Source organism: Rhinopithecus roxellana, chromosome 12, assembly GCF_007565055.1.
Source record: "Rhinopithecus roxellana isolate Shanxi Qingling chromosome 12, ASM756505v1, whole genome shotgun sequence".
Lineage (NCBI taxonomy): Eukaryota > Metazoa > Chordata > Mammalia > Primates > Cercopithecidae > Rhinopithecus > Rhinopithecus roxellana.
In genome coordinates this window covers 119,362,562-119,374,837 of record NC_044560.1, presented here as the reverse complement: position 1 = coordinate 119,374,837, position 12,276 = coordinate 119,362,562, and the positions used below count along the sequence as shown (strand labels likewise).

Sequence of the window (12,276 nt, the reverse complement as noted above, 5' to 3'; positions counted from 1 at the left end):
TGTTGTTTCGTTTGTCGAGAATCCCAAACAAACATGAAAATAACTGTCTTGCATAAATATAAAATATGGACTGCTGTATTAAGTGGTCTTTTCCCAGTGCCAGTTACTCTTGGACATTGAGGACCTCTTGTGCTATTTCTGGCCATTCCACAGAGGTTTGGAGGGGCCCAAAGCCTCTCTCTCTCTCTCCTCACCACACTGCACAACCTTCAGGAGACAGGGTGAGAATTATGGCCCAGGCTGTCTGACCTTCACAGACTGGTGCCACTTCTCTAAGCAGCCCCTTTGGGTAGGCAGGGGTCTGTAAGATCTAACCAGCAACCTCGGCCGGGCGGGGTGGCTCACGCCTGTAATCCCAGCACTTTGGGAGGCTGAGGCGGGTGGATCACGAGGTCAGGAGATTGAGACCATCCTGGCTAACACAGTGAAACCCCGTCTCTACTAAAAAATACAAAGAGCCGGGTGTGGTAGCAGGCGCCTGTAGTCCCAGCTACTCGGGAGGCTGAGGCAGGAGAATGGTGTGAACCCGGGAGGCGGAGGTTGCAGTGAGCCGAGATCATGCCACTGCACTCTAGCCTGGGGGACAGAGCGAGACTCCATCTAAAAAAATAAAATAAAATAAAATAAAAAACCAGCAACCTCAGACATTTTACTGTGTGCAATAATGTCAGGAAAAACTGCTCCGGATAAATAAACTCCTGCAGCAACAAGAAGAAAACAGGTGGAAGCGTTCCTCAAAACCACTTGGAATTTACACTGAACTTTTATAGCACTGGGAACAATCCACCACCTGGAGAGAAAGTTTAACAGGTTTCACGATTTATTTAAGAGCTCTCGTTAATTTTTTCATGTTGTCATTACCACAGAAGGATTCGCTTGAAATGAACTGAAGCCTAAAGGGTCATACTATATTTTTCTTATTAAATGAAAATAAGCTTTATAGTTAAGGAGGTCTTTGGGTGTTTGGTTTGGTCAATTTTTTTCTCCTTGGCATCACAAGTTTTAGAGGACAGGCCGAGTGTGGTGGCTCACGCCTGTAATCCCAGCACTTTGGGAGGCTGAGGCAGGCAGATCATGAGCTCAGGAGTTCGAGACCAGCCTGGCCATCATGTTGAAATCCCATCTCCACTAAAAATACAAAAATTAGCTGGGTGTGGTGGCAGGCGCCTGTAATCCCAGCTACTCGGGAGGCTGAGGCAGGAGAATCGCCTGAAACTGGGAGGGGGACGTTGTGGTGAGCCGAGATCACACCACTGCACTCCAGCCTGGGGGAAAGAGCGAAACTCAGTCTCAAAAAAAAAAAAAAAAAAAAAAGTTTTAAAGGACAAAGTGCAATGGATGGACAATTCCATTTAAATGAGGATTTATTCTTTTTTTTTTATTTTGAGATGGAGTCTCGCTCTGTCGCCCGGGCTGGAGTGCAGTGGCCGGATCTCAGCTCACTGCAAGCTCCGCCTCCCGGGTTTACGCCGTTCTCCTGCCTCAGCCTCCCGAGTAGCTGGGACTACAGGCGCCCGCCACCTCGTCCGGCTAGTTTTTTGTATTTTTTAGTAGAGACGGGGTTTCACCGTGTTAGCCAGGATGGTCTCGATCTCCTGACCTCGTGATCCGCCCGTCTCGGCCTCCCGAAGTGCTGGGATTACAGGCTTGAGCCACCGCGCCCGGCCAGGATTTATTCTTTAATAAATGTATTTAGAAATGCATTTCAATGAAATAAACATTTGATGATGATGATAATTTTTGAAACAGGGTCTTGCTCTGTCACCAAGGCTGGAGTGCAGTGGCACCATCATGGCTCACTGCACCCTCAACCTCCTGGGCTAAAGTAATCCTCCTGTCTCAGCTTCCTGAATAGCTGGGACCACAGGCTTGCGCCACCACACCTAATTTTTTTTTTTTTTTTTGTAGAGATGGAGTCTTTCTATGTTGCCTAGGCTAGTATCCAACTCATGGCCTCAAGTGATCCTCCTGCCCTGGCCTCCCAAAGTGCTGGGATTACAGATGTGAGCCACCACGCCCAGCCAACATTTCATTCTTAGAGAAGAAATGCATATTTATGCATTCGTATATCCTCTTGGAAGCATGTACACACATTTACATATGTGTCTTTCTTCCATTTCCAGCACCTACTCTATGAGATTGACGTGAGGGTTAAATGCCATATGGTAAGTGAAGCTGGAGAAATTTGGGTTATCTTATTAATTCTCTGGACAGTGGTGAACACAGCATGAGGGAATGCCTGTGGCTACCCGGACCCTTCCTCCAGACCTCCTATTTTGGCTGTGGGCACCCACCCTTGTCTGTAGTCACTGCACCCAGGCTGTCCTGGAAAGAGAATAGGCCATCCCTTCCGTCCTCTCCTTCCACGTGGTTTACGACAGCTGGTTCCGCCCTGCTCCTGGAGTGGACATGTGACTTGGGACTGGCCAATCAGAACCTCCATCCCTGCCCGGCCCCTGTGATTGGTTCAGGTGAGCCAATCAGATTCAGGGAAACAATAGAAGGGTGGGGCAGTGAGGGCAGCCTCGGCCCTGCAGTGGCCTTTATACCCCTACGCTGGAGGGGTAGAAACCAAACAGGTCCCTGGAGCCCAGACAGTGGGCCACCCAACCACGCCCCAAGGTGTCCAGCTTCAGCCTCTGGTGTTTGTTGCTGCTGTTTGTTTTTAGTTACCCAAGCCAATAAAGTTTTCTTTCTCCTTTTTAAATCTCCAGTCCGTTTGAGCTGCATTTGTCTCATGCAACCTGAAACGTGCCACCGCTGCAATCATCACGTCCCACATCTTGCCATCTAGGAGATTTCCCAGCGCCCCACTCAGCACGTCTCTGTCCCATCCGTGTGCATGGGGCATAGGCCGGAATGGTTGGTCTGAGGCAGGGTCGCTCTGTTTCCTCAAAGCCCCGCCCTCTGCGCCCCAGTCACAGCAGCTGGCACACGGAGGAGGTGTGCGAATCTGGGAAGATGGGTGAAGAATGTCATAGGAGGCAACCACAAGGTTCTCCACATAGGCTTGCCATATTTAGCAAATTAAAATACAGGATGCATTTAAAATGCAAAGTTCAGTTGCATTTATTTCGAATAAACAACAGATGTATATATGCATCCTATATATATAGATTGGATAAGTACTGGGACTTTTTTTTTTTTAACTATTTTTTTGAGACAGAGACTTGCTCTGTAGCTCAGGCTGGAGTACAGATCTTGGCTCATTGCAACCTCCCCCTCCCGGGTTTAAGCAATTCTCCTGCCTCAGCCTCCCAAGTAGCTGGGATTACAGGTCTGGGCCATCACACGTGGCTAATTTCTGTAGTTTTAGTAGAGACAGGATTTCACTGTGTTGGCCAGGCTAGTCTCGAACTCCTGACCTCATGTGATCTGCCAGCCTCGAACTCCCAAAGTGCTGGGATTACAGGAGTGAGCCATTGTGCTCAGCCAGTATTGGGACATTTTTACATTAAAAAATTACTCATCTTTGATCTGGAGTTCACATTTAACTGGGCGTCCTGGCGTCTGCCTGGCATCAATACTTCTCAGACTTTCCCATGGCTAAGAATCCCTTGATCATTGGGTTAAAATGCAGATTCTGACTCTAGGTTTGGAGTAGGGCCTGGGATTCTGCATTTCTCACGGGTCTGTGGGTGCTGTCAATGCTGCCTGCCAGGGCCCAACTATGTCTGGGAGTGGAGATGAAGATTGAGCACATCCATCTAAGCAAAGCACCCAGCAGTGTGTCCGGTACATGACGAAAACTCAAGAAGTGTTCGTTCATTATCATGGCAAGGAGGATCATTTGAAAAGTGAGATTGTGTGTGTTTCTCTGTGTATCGGGGACTTAGAAGCAATGGCAACAGCTGCAAACTCTTCCTCTCCAATCTGCCAGCTGCAGCTGTTCCTGTCACTCGGCCTAGGGCCACACCCTCAGGAGGAAACCATGAGGAGGTTATAAAGGGCTCCCCAGCAGGAGCTGCTGCCTGTGCCCCTGCACCAGGGACCTCTGACCTTCCATATCACTACAGAGATGTGTGGCTATTCCTGTCTTCCACCACTCGTTCAACATAGATGGAGGCCTGTGATACTGTGGGGGAGACTCGGGGCTCTTTCGGTTACAAGTGGCAGGAACCCAAAACGGGGCTTTCCTGGAAGAAGTATAGACGCACTCACTCAAAGGAAGGAAGAGTGGAACGTCCAGCCCTCAGGAAGGTTAGGCAGAGTGGAAGCACCTGAGCCTAGGGCCTGGTTACTGAACTCAGCTGGGACATTGTCTCCCTCCAACTCTCACCTCTCTGGGAGGCTTCATTTTCTCCTCCTGCAGACTGGCTTCCTCCACACGGTGGGAAACAAGACTGCCTTGAGCTTTCCAGCCTCTCACATCCCGGCATCTACGCCAGAGAGGCAGACTCTCCAAAAAGAAGGATCCAGAGAAAGCCAGTGATGGGTCAACATGGGTGAGATGATGCTGTTAGAGCCATTTGTGATTCTCTCCGTACTCGCTGTCCCCCCCCCCCAATTTTATTCAGTCTTGAGGCTTTAAATTCCATCTAGATGCTGATACATCCCTAAAAGGGGGCTTTACCGTTTTTACTGCCTAACATCTGAAAACTCTGTATTAGGGAAGGGTGAAGCTGCTGTAATAAAAAAACCCACGCGTTGTAATGGCACATCACATTAGAAGGGTGCTTCTTTTTTCTCTAAACGCATTTTAAATTGTAGCTATATATAACATAAAATTAAACATCTTAACTCTTTGTGTGTGTGTTGGGGGGACGGAGTTTCACTCGTCATCCAGGCTGGAGTGCAGTGGCCTGATCTCGGCTCACTGCAACCTCCGCCTTCCGTGTTCAAGCGATTCTCCTGCCTCAGCCTCCTGAGTAGCTGGGATTACAGGCGTGCACCACCACGCCTGGCTAACTTTTCTATTTTTTTTTTTTTTTTTTTTTTTTTTTTGAGACGGAGTCTCGCTCTGTTGCCCGGGCTGGAGTGCAGTGGCCGGATCTCAGCTCACTGCAAGCTCCGCCTCCCGGGTTTATGCCATTCTCCTGCCTCAGCCTCCCGAGTAGCTGGGACTACAGGCGCCCACCACCTCGTCCGGCTAGTTTTTTGTATTTTTTAGTAGAGACGGGGTTTCACCATGTTAGCCAGGATGGTCTCGATCTCCTGACCTCGTGATCCACCCGTCTCGGCCTCCCAAAGTGCTGGGATTACAGGCTTGAGCCACCGCGCCCGGCCAACTTTTCTATTTTTAGTAGAACAGGGTTTCACCATGTTGGCCAGACTGGTCTCGACCTCCTGACCTCAGCCAGGAGGCTGATTTTTGTATTTTTAGTAGAAACAGGGTTTCACCATGTTGGCCAGACTGGTCTCGACCTCCTGATTTCAGCCAGGAGGACTAGGCCTCCCAAAGTGCAGGGATTACAGGCATGAGCCACCACACCTGGCTATGTCTTAACTATTTTTAACTGTCAGTAGTGTTAAACCTATTGACATCTTGTGCACCCATCACCCCCATCCATTTCCAGAACTCTTTTCATCTTGCAAAACCGAAACTCTGTCTCCAATAAACACTAACATCCCATTACCCTCCCCCAGCCCCTGGCAACCCCCATTCTACTTCCTGTCTCTAAGAATTTGACTTCTCTAGGTCCCTCATATAAGTGGAATCATAAAGTATGTGTTCTTGTGTGACTGGCTTGTTTCTCTTAGCATAATGTCCTCAAGGTTCATCCATGTTGTAGCATGTATCAGAATTTTCTTTCTTTTTAAGGCTACAAAATATTCCATTGTATTTATTTATTTTTATTTTTATTTTCATTTTTTGAGACAGAGTCTGGCTCTGTTGCCCAGGCTGGAGTGCAGTGGTACGATCTCGGCTCAATGCAGCCTGCGCCTCCAGGTTCAAGTGATTCTCCTGCCTCAGCCTCCCCGAGTAGCTAGGATTATAGGCGCCCGCCACCATGCCTGGCTAATTTTTGTATTTTTTTTTTTTTTTTTTTTTTTTGGAGACGGAGTCTCGCTCTGTCGCCCGGGCTAGAGTGCAGTGGCCGGATCTCAGCTCATCGCAAGCTCCGCCTCCCGGGTTTATATGCCATTCTCCTGCCTCAGCCTCCCAAGTAGCTGGGACTACAGGCGCCTGCCACCTCGCCTGGCTAGTTTTTTGTATTTTTTAGTAGAGACGGGGTTTCACCATGTTAGCCAGGATGGTCTCGATCTCCTGACCTCGTGATCCGCCCGTCTCAGCCTCCCAAAGTGCTGGGATTACAGGCTTGAGCCACCGCGCCCGGCCAATTTTTGTATTTTTAGCAGAGACAGGATTTCACCGTGTTGGCCAGGCTGGTCTTAAACTCTTGACCTCAGGTGATTCGACCGCCTTGCCCTCCCGAAGTGCTGGGCTTATGAGCCTGAGCCACCGCGCCTGGTCTATTCTGTTGCATTTATGTGCCACATTTTGTTTATCTGCCCATCTGACAACGGACACTCAGTTGCTTCCGCCTCTAGGCTATTGTGAATAATGCTGCTGTGAGCACTGGGTGTACAAGTTAGATGTGTATTTCTTGATCATGTAGCAATCTGGTGTTAGGTGACAGGATGTGTTTCCACAAGGTGGTCATTCAGGGACCCAGGTTTCTTGGGGGCTCCCCTCTTTCTTTAGGACCTTGAAAGAGCAGGAAGCAGGCATACATGTTTCTTTTCTTTTTTTTTTTTTTTTTTTTGAGACGGAGTCTCACTCTTTCGCCCAGGCTGGAGTGCAGGGGTGTGATCTTGGCTCACTGCAACCTCTGCCTCCTGGGTTCAAGCAATTCTCTTGCCTCAGCCTCCGGAGTAGCTGGGATTACAGGCGCCCACCATACCAGGCTAATTTTTGTACTTTCAGTAGAGATGGGGTTTCGCCATGTTGGCCAGGCTGGTCTCGAACTCCTGGCCTCAGCTGATCTGCCCGTCTCGGCCCCCAAAGTGCTGGGATTACAGGCATGAGCCACCGTGCCTGGCCAACATACATGTTTCTTAAGAGCATTGGCCTGGAAGAGGGCTGTATTGCTTCCATCCCATCCCATTGGTGAGAACCAATCACTAGGCCACACTTAGATGCCAAGAGGAGTGGAGAACAGAATCCAGGGACGGGAAGCAGCATCCCAGGAGTGACTTTGTACTGCAGAAGGGAAGAACAGATGTTGATTGTGCATTAGCCATGTCTGCTGCAACCCATCCATGTTTGGGAAACATCCCGGTATTGGTTGGGTTGTCTTAAGGGAGAGACTCAGAATTACCAGTGGTTTCAGTGAGTTCAAAGGTGATTTCTCTCACGTAGAATCTCAGCTGGCACGGAGCCTCTTTCACGAAGCCATCCAGTGTCTAGCTGGCTCCTTGGGTCTTGTTTCTCCGCCATCCTCAGCGTTGGCTTCCATCTGGTGTGCCAATGTAGCTGTTCCAGATCTTGCCGTTAAGTTGTTAATTTGGCCAGCGAAGAAGGGGAATGGACTGGAGAGGGAGGAGGCTGTCCCCACCCACAACCGGGTCCCTGCAGGACACCCACTTAATGATCTGATTCAGAGGAGCACAAGCAAGTGACTTTTCTTATAAACAGATTTCCTCGTGTAGAGTTCGTACCCTTAATAATTTGTTTCTAGTGCTATTATAATAGCACTTCCCTCTCTTCTTTCTTTTTTTTGAGACGGAGTCCCATTCTGTCGCCCAGGCAGGAGTGCAGTGGCGTGATCTCAGCTCAATGCAACCTCTGCCTCCCAGGTTCAAGCCATTCTCCTGCCCCAGCCTCCTGAGTAGCTGGGTTTACAGGTGTCTGCCACCACGCCTGGCTCATTTTTGTACTTTTAGTAGAGATGGGGTTTCACCATGTTGGCCAGGTTGGTCTTGAACTCCTGACCTCCTGACGTCCGCCTCTGCCTCCCAAAGCGTTGAGATTACAGGCATGAGCCACCACACCCGGCCACACTGCCTTCTGTTCTAAGATATATTTAAAAATTTTCCTTTGTGGTATTTCTGATGGAGAGACACAGACATCCTCCTACTGACAAACACACTTAACACAGCACTGTTCCCCCCGCCCCATGGAAAGATACTATTCAATCAATAATGCACTTTTTATGACTGATGCTGACTGAGATTTGAGGGTATACAGTGGCCACAGCAATAGACTTATATAACACTGCTAATAAGTAATAATAACCACCATCATTTTTGTGAGCTTACTATGCTCCAGGTATTGAACTAAGCAGCTCTTACACATATTACCTTGCAGGTTATCTTATTTTTTCCCATTCCACAGATGATAAATTGAGGCTGAGAAAGGTGTTACTCCACAAGTGAATTATAGCTTCCTATCTTTCTGACTCCCAGTAAGGATAATAAAACAATCATAAACGATAAGTCATCTGCCACTTAGGTGAGAGTCAGCCAAGTACAGAACAGAGGAGGGACCAGAAGGACCAGCCTGCAAGGACACTACGGTTTGGACAATTATTTTAAAATATGTGTTTTTTGCAAGAATACTAACAGAAACAGCTAACACCCAGTGCGTGCTTACTAGGGGCCTACCTAGTGCAGGGGAAGTAGCATATTCTCAGAGCTATAACGAGGCAGTGTGTACAGTCAAGGGTTAAATACACGAATTTGGAGCCAAATTCCACGGGTTCGGGCCCAAGTTCTGGCATTCCGGATGTGTGACTTTTGGTAGGTGATTTGATCCCTCACCTGCAACGTGGGGGTAGGACCTATCATGAGGCCCTAGTTAGGACTAGGACCTAGAGCGTGTGAAGCACTTGGAGGCGCACAGTGTATTTTTATTACTTCAGAAAGGAGGAAACTGAGGCTATGGCACCTGAAGCGCGGCACTCTCTGTCCAGTAACTAAGGAACCCGGTGTCGCAGGGGGCGGAGCCCTTTGAACATCAGGACTCGGACCACTGGGAGAAGCTGCGGCAAACAAGGGGTTACCATGATAGAGACGGCAGGAGGACCCGGGGTGGCACGAGCGTCCCTCTACGCCACTTCACTCTCTCCCCACGGCGGGCGCGGGGAGCCGGCCGCGCAAGCGCGAGGAGCCCGGGTGGGCCGGGGGGGCGCCGCCCTAGACACCCGGAAGTCTCCGCCTAACGGGCCCAACCCGCACCTCCTGTCCGGGAAGGGGGCGGGGCCGAAGCCCCTCGGCGCGGGGCGCCATAGAGCATGGACGGAGGACCTGCGTCCTAGACACTTCCGGAAGTGGCTCCCTCAGGCGCCCGCCCGGCACCATAGAGCTGGGGGCGGCGGCCGGGGTAGCGGGCTCGCCTTCCTAGAGCGGCGAGGACAGGGTGGCTGCCCGGCGGGAGGGAGCAGGGAGAAGGGGGGAGCGGCGCGGGCGGAAGCGGCCGGGAAGGTCACTTCCGGCCTGGGCGCCCGTCCCCCTGACCCCAGGGTCTGAGTCGCCGCTGCCGCCGCTGCCACCATCCGCGAGGCAGGAGAGAGGAGGAGCAGTGCGGTGCGGCGGCCCCGGGACCAAGGAGGTGAGGGGCGGGGGCAGGTGCCGTGCGCTGGGAGCCAGGGGGGCGCGCGCTTCGGGAATCTGGGCTTGGGCTGGGGGTAGGTGGGGAGACTGGAGGGCTAGCGCGACTGGGCGGCGGGCGCGCGTGCGCGCTGCTGGGGGGGCGTGAGTGGGCGCGCGGCCGGGGTGACGCGGGCGGGGGGAGTGCGCGTGCGCGCCGAAGGGCGGTGGGAGGGGACGCGCGCCCGGGCGGCCCGCGGGCAGCGAGCGGGGCTGGAGGGGGCCGCGCGTGCGCGTGGCGGGGGCGGGAGCGGGGGCCTCGGTGGGGGTCCCTCTCCTGCGGGCCCTCGGGGGTGAGGCCGCTGTCCGGTCCCCCTCGAAGTTCTAACTCCGCCGGTCGTGGCCGGAAGTGGTGGCGACTCTGGGGGGAAGTTGAGGCCCAGGTGGGGGAAGGGGCCGCGCGGGCCCGGCTGGCCTGGCCGGATACTGCGGCCCCAAGGGCACGGTCTCAGCCCTCGGCCCCCCCAGCCCTTCCTTCCCCTTTTCGAGTCAGTCTGGGTCCCGTTGCTGCCCCGGGCGGGCTGTGCGTGGCCTTTGATCAGGCGGGTAATTACGGGGATTGTGGCCGGCAGGAGGCCCATTCATTCGCCCTTGCGCGGCAGGCGGGGAGGAAGCGCGTCCCCAGGGGGGGAAGTGACTGGGCCAAGGTCAGCCACCGCGTGGCCCACGGGGCAGGGCGAAGGCGGGGTCTGGATCCGGTGGCGATTCCTGAGGCCTCCCTTCCCCGTGCCGAGTGGATCAGAGTGGAGCCCCGCCCCCCGACACCCCACCCCGACCTCCAGTCCAGGGAGCTGACCCCAATTCATGTGGATGAGTGCCCCTGGGACCTGCAGAGTCGGACAGAAAAGTGACCCACAGACACAGAAGGCACGAGTGAGTTGAGGCAGAAGCTTTTTCAGTGCCAGGCCCTGCGCTGTGCACTAGGCAGGGAGCAGGGAGATGAACAAGGGCCTGGAGTCTGAGTGGAAGGCAGAGACTGAGACCCCGGCGACAGAGTCGCCACCCAAGGTGACCAGACCCCTGATCCAGAGGTCTGGGGACTGTGGGAGCCAGGGAAGGCATCTTGACCCAACCCAGTGCGGGGGATGGTCAGGGCTTTAGGGAAGGAACGACTTAGTTTGCTTTTTGCGGTTACCTGGTCCCAGGCCCCATGTTGGGCAGTGCTTAGGAACCGTCTGGGGATCCGATTGGTCCCAGCGCCGGGAAGCATAGTTGCGTTGATCCTGGCTTAGCTCCTCTGTAAGACTGTAAGCCTCTTTGGCTAAATGCTGCTGACATTCACCTGCCTGCCTCTGCGCAGTCCCTGTGGTCCTCCGGCCACGGCCCCAGAGAACATCCAGATCAGATTTCTGCTTGCTTATCTCGCATCTTATCCATCCATCCAGGCTTCAGCAGAGCTGAGAGATGGGAAGGGCTCATCACCCGTCCTGGCCCCTTGCTGGTGCGCTGCCAGAGTGCATGCAGGCACTGGGTTGTATTCCCCAAGAGCTCTGGGACCAGGCAGGCCTGGGTTCAAGTCCCAGCCCCACCACTCACCTTTGTGGCCTTAGACGAGTAACTTCAGTGCCTTACTTTCCCCCCGGGACAGAGTGGAAGTGGTAATAATAGTATTGACCTCAGCGGGAAGGCTCTTAATGCTTGCGTTTTAGAGCCAGCGCAGACCTCAACAGAAGGGTGTAAAGTAGATGGAAAGGGCTCTGGAGCCAGGCGTTCCTGGGCCCTGGCCTTGGCACTGTCTCTTCCACTTCTGTGACCTTGGACATGCCACTTCCCTTTTCCCAGGTTCAATTTCCCTTCAATTGTCTAAAAAGGAGAGCAAGTTCGTAATTCCCTGAGTAAACGTAATCCATCCAGGCAACTGCACAGGCCAGGCCCTGTGCTGGGCATGAGGTCACACATGGTCTTGGCACAGCACTGTCCTGTGAGGGCCCAGACGAGGTGCCTGGCCCAGCCTGGGTGAAAAGAGGGGTCTCAAGTCCCCCTCTGTGCAGGCGCAAGGTAGAGTGGTGCTGTGCTGGGCAGCCTGGCAGGAATCATACAGTCCTTGTCCCAGAGCAGCTGAGACCCATTTGCACTGGGGAGAGGGGTGGGGAGATTTGCCAGAGTGGTCTTGGGAGCTCTGACCTTGAGGGAGGGGTGTGTGGTGAGGGGAGGTTGTGTGTCTTGAAAGATAAAGAGGAGGGATTGGCTATCAGCAGCCTGTTACTTAAGGGAGGATGACAGTGGGCTCTGGGCAGGGAATGGCAGGAGTAACAGCTCAAGGCCACCTGCAACTTCCTGGCTGCCTGGGAGGTCTTTTGTTACTAGGTCTACACAGCTCTCAGGACACCCATCCTCAGACATATCTCACAGGCCTTTCCGAACCTCGTTCATGCATCCTCTGGTGCATCCTGAGGCCCTCAGCCTAGTGAGGACTGTGCTGGGCGCTGGGGCCTCTGTGGTGTGAGAAACTGCAGATTCGACAACACTTGCTGGTGCACACTTTGCAGGAACCTGGCCTAGTGCCTGGTCCTCACAGTCCTAAATTCTCAAGGCTGTGGGATGGAGGTGGTCACCCCCATTTTAGGGGGATGGGATGGAGGCTCGGGTTGGAGGCTCCGTTTGGCACTTGGCCCAAGGCCCCCAGCAGCTTCAGAACCCAAGTCTATGTGTGATTCCGGAGCCCAGACCCTTGACCATCATGACCGCCCCCTTCTGCCCCCAGGTTGGGGTCTAGGGGGATAAAGCCTGTCCCGAAGTCCTTTA

The 12,276-nt window shown here is 53.1% G+C and overlaps 1 protein-coding gene across 2 annotated transcripts in view; it reads left to right on the top strand.

Annotated features, from left to right (window-relative positions):
- The first annotated feature begins 9,106 nt into the window (after nucleotides 1–9,106).
- The window catches only part of ZNF787 (zinc finger protein 787), a 33,727-nt gene continuing 30,557 nt past the window's right edge, over nucleotides 9,107–12,276 (top strand). Inside the window, exon 1 of one of the 2 annotated variants that reach the window (XM_030913186.1) lies at nucleotides 9,107–9,493. The gene's annotated coding sequence lies outside the window, so the exon portion shown is untranslated. Of the gene's footprint in view, nucleotides 9,494–10,381; nucleotides 10,405–12,276 lie in introns of those variants that run through there. The other variant, XM_030913187.1, reaches the window with a different exon arrangement.